Source organism: Triticum dicoccoides, chromosome 5A, assembly GCF_002162155.2.
Source record: "Triticum dicoccoides isolate Atlit2015 ecotype Zavitan chromosome 5A, WEW_v2.0, whole genome shotgun sequence".
Classification (NCBI taxonomy): Eukaryota; Viridiplantae; Streptophyta; class Magnoliopsida; order Poales; family Poaceae; genus Triticum; species Triticum dicoccoides.
The window spans coordinates 303,519,332-303,528,721 of NC_041388.1; positions in this window are offsets into that span (position 1 = coordinate 303,519,332).

Sequence of the window (9,390 nt, forward strand, 5' to 3'; positions counted from 1 at the left end):
CGGGGACGGCGGCGGCTTGCCACGTGGTGAGCGCGGGGTGGCTGGCGGCTTGGAGCGGACGCGTCCGGCCGGGGCGGACGTGTCCGGCCGGCGCGGATCTGGGATTTTTTTTAGGGTTAGGGGGGATAGGATCCGCGAATTTGGAATGGGGGGTGTATATATAGGCATAAGTGGAGCTAGGAGAGTCCAAATGAGGTGCGGTTTTCGGCCACGCGATCGTGATCGAACGCTCTAGGACATGGAGCAGAGGTTGGTGGGTTTTGGGCCAAATTGGAGGGGTGTTGGGCTGCAACACACAGGAGGCCTTTTCGGTCCCTCGGTTAACCGTTGGAGTATCAAATGAAGTCCAAATGGTACGAAACTTGACAGGCGGTCTACCGGTAGTAAACCAAGGCCGCTTGGCAAGTCTCGGTCCAATCCGGAAATGTTTAATCCCCACACACGAAAGAAAGCTAGAAATGGCCACCGGAGGAGAACGAAGCGCTGGAATGCAAAACGGACAACGGGGAAAATGCTCGAATGCATGAGATCAACAAGTATGCAAATGCAGTGCACATGATGACATGATGTGAGATGCATGACAACGACAACAACACATGGAGACAAAACCCGAACCCGAGGAAATAAATATAACTTAACGCCAGAAACGGCAAGAGTTGGAGTACAAATTGGGAAAGTTACATCCGGGGTGTTACAACACTCCACCACTACGAAAGGATCTCGTCCCGAGATCTAGGACTGAAAGAACGTCGGGTACTCAGAACGGAGGTGATCCTCGTGTTCCCAGGTAGCTTCACGTTCGGAATGGTGTGACCACTTGACTTTGAGAAATTTGATTGACTTGTTGCGAGTCTTGCGTTCAGTCTCTTCAAGAATAGCAACTGGGTGCTCACGATAAGAGAGATCTTCTTGGAGCTCAATGTCCTCGAAGTTGACGGTGCGGTCAGGAGTCTTGAAGCACTTTCGAAGCTGAGAGACATGGAACACGTCATGAACATTTGCAAAGTTTGAAGGAAGCTCGAGTTGATAGGCGAGGTCGCCTCTCTTGCTGACAATCTTGGAAGGTCCCACGTATCTAGGGGCAAGCTTCCCTTTGATACCGAAGCGACGAGCACCTTTCATAGGAGAGATGCGGAGGTAAACATGATCTCCAATCTCGAAAGCCAAATCACGGTGCTTACTATCATAGTAGCTCTTCTGACAGGATTGGGCTGCTTTGAGGTTATCTCGAATGACTTTGCACATTTCTTCTGCTTCTGTGATTAAGTCATTACCCAAAAGCTGACGTTCGCCGGTTTCAGACCAGTTGAGAGGGGTACGGCACTTCCTGCCATACAGAATTTCAAAAGGGGCCTTGCCCGAACTTGCTTGAAAACTGTTGTTGTAGGAGAATTCAGCATAAGGAAGACAATCCTCCCACTTCATGCCGAAGGAGATCACACAAGCCCTGAGCATATCTTCAAGAATTTGGCTGACACACTCGACTTGACCGCTTGTTTGAGGATGGAAAGCAGTGCTGAAGCGGCTGTTGGTGCCCATGGCCTTCTGAAAAGAATCCCAAAACTTTGAGGTAAAGATGATGCCACGGTCTGAAGAGATCACTTGAGGAATACCGTGCAGAGAGACAATGAGAGAGGTATAGAGTTTCGCCAATTGAGCTGCAGTGATCGACTCTTTGATAGGCAGAAAGTGAGCCACTTTGGTGAGTTTGTCGATGATAACGAATATAGCATCATTGCCACGCTTGGACTTTGGAAACCCAGTCACGAAGTCCATTTCAATGTGGTCAAACTTCCATTCTGGAATGGCAAGAGGTTGGAGGAGACCTGCTGGCCTTTGGTGTTCTGCCTTCACTCTTCTGCAGACATCACATTCATTCACGAATTGAGCGATCTCGCGCTTCATTCGAGTCCACCAATAAACTTGCTTAAGGTCCTGATACATCTTTGTGCTCCCAGGGTGGATGGAGAGGAGAGAATTGTGAGCCTCGTTCTTGATCACTTTACAGAGGTCACCTTTGGGCACAACAATATGATCCTCGAAGAAGAGAGTGTCCTTGTCATCAAGGCGGTAGCACTTGTACTTGGACTGACTCTTGGCAATCCCAATCTTCACCTTTTTCACCATAGCATCAAGAAGCTGGGCTTGGCGAATCTGGTCTTCCAAGGTAGGAGAGACTTGAAGGTTGGCGAGGAAACCATGAGGAACAACTTGCAGGTTAAGTTTGCGGAAAGCTTCACAAAGCTCGGGTTGATAAGGCTTGAGAATCAGACTGTTGCAGTAAGCCTTTATGCTCAAAGCGTCAGCAATCACATTGGCCTTGCCTGGAGTATACTCGATACTCGGATTATACTCTTGAATCATTTCGACCCATCGAGTTTGCCTGAGGTTGAGATTAGGCTGAGTGAAGATGTACTTGAGATCAGTGAAAATGTCCACTTTTCTTCCCAATAGAAGATGTCTCCAAGTCAAAAGAGCATGCACAACTGCCACCAACTCGAGATCATGAGTGGGGTAGTTCTTCTCATTAGGCTTCAACTGGCGAGATGTATAAGCAACAACTTTCTTCTCTTGCATCAATACTGCGCCAAGACCTTGGAGAGAGGCATCACAAAAGACCTCGTACGGTTTGGATTCATCAGGCGGAGTCAGAACTGGAGCAGTGATCAATTTCTCTTTCAAAGTGTTGAAAGCAACATCACACTCCGGAGACCAAACGTACTTGACGTGCTTCTGGAGAAGATTAGAAAGACGCTTCGCGATCTTGGAAAAGTTTTCAATGAATCTTCGGCAATAGCTTGCGAGACCGAGAAAACTGCGGAGTTGCTTCACGTTCTGAGGAGGTTCCCAATTCACAATTGCAGACACCTTCTCAGGATTCACGGCAATGCCCTTGGCAGAGATGATATGACCAAGATAAAGAACCTCATCAAGCCAAAATTCACACTTGGAGAACTTGGCGTAGAACTGATGTTCTCTGAGCTTATCAAGCACCAAACGCAAATGCTTGGCATGATCTTCCTTGTTCTTCGAGAAAACCAGAATGTCATCGAGATAGACCAAAACAAAGTCATTGGTATAGGCATTGAAGATGAAGTTTATCATGCGAGAGAACGTCGGAGGAGCGTTGGCGAGACCAAAAGACATGACAGTGTATTCATATGAACCAAAGCTTGTTCTGAATGCTGTCTTGGGAATATCTTCTTCAGAATGTGAATCTGGTGATAACCCATATGGAGATCAAGCTTGGAGAATACTTGGGCACCTTTGAGTTGTTCGAACAGCTCATTGATGTTGGGAAGTGGGTATTTGTTCTTGATGGTCTTCTTGTTCACTTGACGGTAATCAACACAAAGTCGGTCCGTTCCATCCTTCTTCTTCACAAAAAGAACACCACAACCCCATGGAGAAGAACTAGGCCAGATGAGACCCATTTTCTCTTGCATATCGAGTTGCTTCTTCAGCTCTTTCAACTCTTCAGGTCCGAGCTTATAAGGACGTTTGCACACAGGTTCCGTGCCAGGCTCAAGTTCAATAACAAATTCAACTGGCCGGTGCGGAGGCATTCCTGGGAGCTCTTCTGGAAAGACGTCTTAATATTCGCAAACGACTGGAATTTGAGAGATGGCATCCAATTCACCCTTCTCATTGAGAGAAAACAGACGGATGGAATTATCCCGAGCGGCAAAGACAATTACATCCTCAGACGAATGAGTCAATTGAATCTGCCTGGCAGCACAATCAAGATGTGCCTTGTGCTTAGAAAGCCAATCCATTCCGAGAATAAGATCAATATCCGAGTTACCAAGAACAATTGGGGAAGAAAGGAACTTGTAGTCACCCAATGTGATAGTAACCTCAGGGACGCAGGTGTTAGCTGTCATCTACTTGCCCGGTGACACAATTTGCAAGGAACTTTGCAGATACTGATAATCACACTCATACTTTGATGCAAAAGGTTTGGAAATGAAGCAATGTGATGCACCCGTGTTAAAAAGAACTTTTGTGGGAATATCATTAACAGGAAGGTTACCCATGATCACATCTGACGAGTCCTCTGCCTGAGCTGCATTCATCAAATTGACCTTGGCATGCTTGGGGTTATGCTTGACCACAGCTGTACTTGCCGATCTCACAGGAGGAGGAGGAGGAAGACGCCTCTGGTTGAGACACTTGTTGGCATAGTGACCCTTCTGTTGGCACTTGTTGCACGTGACCTCTTAAAGCGGACGGTGATACGGAGCACTCGATCTTGGAGCTTGAGACGAAGTCTTGTTCTGAAAGCCAGGGTTGGGTGGGTGGGAAGAACCACTGCCATCTTTGCTCTTCTGCTGATACGGCTGACGGAACGGAGGAGGAGGAAGCCAAAACTTCTGCTGCTTGGCCACTTGAGTAGAGGAAGAAGGAGTAACATCTCTGACTCGCTTCTTGTAAGAATCACACCTCAACTGAGCAGCCTCTTGCTTCAGTGCCATGTTGTAGAACTCATCATATCTCAAGGGCTCGAAGAGGACAAGAGCTAGCTGAATTTCTTCTCTGTGACCACCCCTGAACTGATATATCATGCTCTTCTCATCAGGGATGTCCTGCTTGGCAAAACGGGCGAGCTTCTGGAACAACTTGTTGTAGTCATAGACAGACAAAGAGCCTTGCTTCAGATTGCGGAATTCCTCACCCTTGCTTTCAACCACGCTCTGCGGAATATGATGAGCTCGGAAATCTAGACGGAAATCATCCCAAGTGATAACACGTCCACCTCTGGAGTCCTTGTACTGCTGGAACCATTCTGCAGCTTGATCTTTGAGTTGGAAGGAAGCGAACTTGACAAAGTCCTCAGGCCTGACGTTACTGCACTCGAAATGCTTGCACAGATCCACAAGCCAATCGTCAGCATCGGTTGCCTCAACACAATTGCTGAAAGTCTTTGGCCCGTTAGCAAGGAATAGGTTGAGTGTAGCAAAGTGACTCTGATTGCTGCCTTGATTCCCTTGACTGCCTTGATTGCGCTCTTGGAGAATTTGCATGATCAGCTGTGTGTTTGCATTGGTTGCGGCCATCACAGCTTCCATGCCTCCGAAGGAGGTGGAGGTGGTGGCGGATCAGGACTCGGAGTCGTGCGCGTTGGAGGAGCCATCCTGAAGAGGTTGACCACCATTAGCACATTGACAGATAAATATTGAAGCTGAATCCAACGGAATGAAAATTGCAACATATAGTCTTCACATCCGAACAAAATGAACGAATGCATTCCTCTTGAAATGGTCACATATCCATAAATTGAGAAGCCACGTAGAATTAAGGTAGAGAAATAAATCAACAAGGTACGGATCAAGAACGAATAATCGGTAAGAAATCCCAATCTCAAACCAATATCCGTGGAAGAAGAACTAGAGCTACTAGAATTCCCACCTATGAAACTCCCGAACCTTTCCGGTTATGCAATCAGGTGTTGGGGATACAGGGGAAGCATAATATCTCACCCAAACTAGCAATTCCTACATCCAGCTGTATCCATCCTTCAACACATAACCAAGAAACCTTCGGAAACCATCTACCTCAACCTTCGAAAAGCATCCGTTATACAAGTTATGGCGATACTCCCGAACTCCCGCCCCAGTACTGGGTGGCATCGAGGTTATCTCACCAACGAACTGCATAAAAGAGATTTTCGATGTCGGCGTACTAAACTCAGGTATTCCAGAATTGCAACGATAAAATTATGATGACAACACCTCAGAGCTCAACTCCCCGGGACACTTCCACTAAACCCCTGACAGGAGGCACCAAGACAAAGTTCTCATCATAAAACCATCGGAATGATTCCAAGATACCCGCGTGATCCTAAAAAAATTTAGTGAAATTTGAGAAGAGAAGAGTCAAAACTCTACGTCAGGATGCCTTACCAGAGCGATGAGGAGACTGGGAAGTAAAAAGAATTCCTAATCTCTCCGATGTATAATTCCTAAAGACTCGAAACATTTTTCTAGACACAACTCGGCCGCTAAAAATGATCAAGCAATGGGGCTCCTAAGGTCGGGGAAGGCTCTGATTACCAACTTGTAACACCCTCGATGCGACTATAGCTCCCACGTGTCGAGGCATGACTTAGAGACATAATCGCATTGAAGGCATATGTCGCAAGTTAGGCAATCTTCACAAACATCCCATGTAATGTAATAATAAAAGGGGAGATAACATAGTTGGCTTACACTCGCCACGTCAATCAAGTACATAAATAACATTACATCATGCATACACTCATGGCCCGACTACGGCGCCAAAATAAAAAAGAACCCAACATGCGACACGGTCCCAATCACCCCCAACTGGGCACCACTACTGATCATCGGGAAAGGAAACGTAGTATCGTTGAGAGTCTTCATCGAACTCCCACTTGAGATCATACGCGTCTCCTGGAGCGGAATCATCAGGCCCTGCATCTGGTGCAATAGTAATCTGTGAGCCACGGGGACTCAGCAATCTCGCACCCTCGCGATCAAGACTATTCAAGCTTATAGGAATGGCATGGTAAAATATGAGTGGAGCTGCAGCAAGCGACTAGCAAGTATGGTGGCTAACTTATTCGCAAAGGAGAGCGAGAAGTGGAGGCAAAGCACGAGCGGGAAGCTAGAGAACAACCTGCGCAAACATTACTCCAACACCGTGTCCACTTCCCGGACTCCGCCGAGAAGAGGCCATCACGGTAACACACTCAGTTGATTCATTTTAATTAATTAAGGTTCAAGTTATCTACAACCGGACATTAACAAATTCCCATCTGCCCATAACCGCGGGCACGGCTTTCGAAAGTTCAATCCCTGCAGGGGAGTCCCAACTTAGCCCATGACAAGCTCTCAGGGTCAACGAAGGAATAGACCTCCTCCCAAGACGTTCTGATCAGACTCGGTATATCGGTAACTCAAGACACTTCGACAGGTTAAAACAAGACCAGCAACACCGCCCGAATGTGCTGACAAATCCTGATAGGAGCTGCACATATCTCTTTCTCAGGGCACACTCAGATGAGCGCTCCATACAACTAAAACCAAACCTCGAGTTTCCCTGAGGGGGCGCTGCACAGGACTCTAGTTTGGACCAACACTCAGAGGAGCACTGGCCCGGGGGGGTTAAAATAAGATGACCCGCGGGCTCCGGAAACCCGAGGGAAAAGAGGCTAGGTGGAAAATGGTAAGACCAAGGTTGGTCATTGCTAGAAAAGCTTTAATCAAGGCGAACTATCAAGGGGTTCCCATTATAACCCAACCGCGTAAGGAACGCAAAATCCGGGAACATAACACCGATATGACGGAAACTAGGGCGGCAAGAGTGGAACAAAACACTAGGAGAGAGGCCGAGCCTTCCACCCTTTACCAAGTATATAGATGCATTTAAGATAACATGGCAATATAATGATATCCCAACAATTAAATAAAAGATGTTCCAACAAGGAACGGCCTCCAATCTTCACCTGCAACTAGCAATGCTATAAGAGGGGCTGAGCAAAGCAGTAACATAGCCAATCAACGGTTTGCTAGGACAATGGTGGGTTAGAGGTTTGACATGGCAATTTAGGAGGCTTTCAAGCAAGTGGTAGTCATCGTAGCAATGGCATAGACAAAGAGCGAGCAAGCTAGCATAGCAAAGATAGTAGTGATTTCGAGGGTATGATCATCTTGCCTGCACAGTTGTCAGAGTTGACTGGATCCTCAATAGCAAACTCAACGGGCTCCTCGTTAGCGAACTCGTCTCCCGGCTCTACCCAAACAAGACAAACAAGCAACAAGGACACAATCAACCACGTGCAAACTCAAACAACACGATGCAAAGATGATATGCTATGCGGGATGCGATGCGGGATGCAAAAATGCAAGATATGACAGGAAAATGCATTAACCTGGCCTCAACTTGGAATTCCAAGGGTGCCACTGGAAATATGAGATGAAATCGCTTGAAAACGATATAAAGAACGCCGGAATCAGAGTTACGGTTTGGAAGTGGCAAGCGATTCAAAAATGACACCGGTCTGCGATTTACAGCAAGTAGGCTTCTAAATGCAATGAGATGAACATGCTACAGCACCCAAACATAAAAACAAAATACATAGAAGGGATGCACACAAGATGCTTAACAAAAGTATAGCACTGAGCTACGGCCAATTCATCCATTAACAGGTTCAAATAAGCATAGCAAAAACGCAAATGGTAAAACAGATCTCAGACTTGGTGAAATTAACACTTGTCTGGAATTTCAGATCATATAGCCCTCTTCGGAGCAACAAAACAACATGCTACACGACCTGAACATGACAAAGAAATACATGGCATGAAGCTACTCAACAACCTTAACAAAAGTCCCTTAGTTACCTTGAGCCAAAAGGGATCACAAAATATACTAACAAGCACACGAACATAGCAAAAACATAATCAGTTTTCAGACTTAGTGAAAACTGGGACATGCTGAAATATAACTCACGAAGGCATGTTTACGAGCTCGATGCACTCACTACGGTGCAAGTCATGGCAAGGAAAGCATACACCCATAAAGAAGGCACAAAATAAAAGCTATACATGGCAAGAACAATGGCATAGCATGCACGGATCAACTACAATAACATCGGTAAAATCGCAAACAAGTTGACGATCTGCCCAGATTCACAACGAAGCAAAAGTAGAGCTCGATTGACTCAAGCTAGGTTGCTCCATAATTGCAAACAAAGACATGGATTGATAGAGCACTACATGGTTAACAAAACTCCCTTACTGATCATCCTCAAAAGAGGCATGCATCACTAGGAAACAACAAGAACATATGGCATCATGAACTAATCAATCCCAGACTTAGTGAAACTACTAAGTCCCTGAAAACAGAATTAGCAAGTGCACCACTTTGCAAGCTTGCACAAGTCACCACACACATCCTAAAAATACATGGGTTGCACCTCTGGATAGATGAAAAAACCCTTAAGAAAACATATGTAGAACTCATGGGCATAGCATGCACACAATAATCATGGCAAAAATGACAAAAGTGCTAAACGGAGTAACCGATCTGACAATTAACTCAAGTAGCCCTCTTCTAACAGCATTTCGGGCATCAAGATGAGCTCAACTGAAAATGATTCAATGGAATGAAATGATGTACTCTCTGAGATGAACATTTTGATATGCTATATGCCCAAATCGGAGCTACGGATGCAAAGTTGCGGAGCCTCAAACAGGAGCACTTGGACTAAAAATTCTGAGGACTTGGTGGAAAAAAAACTACCCAGATCTGGATCTAGGGTTTCGGATCACTGTAGCAACCGGGTCGGGGCGCGCCTCCCGAGGCGACTCCGGCGAAGACGAGGACGGCGGCCGGCGGGGGCGACGTCCGGTGGTCGGGGCGGCGGCG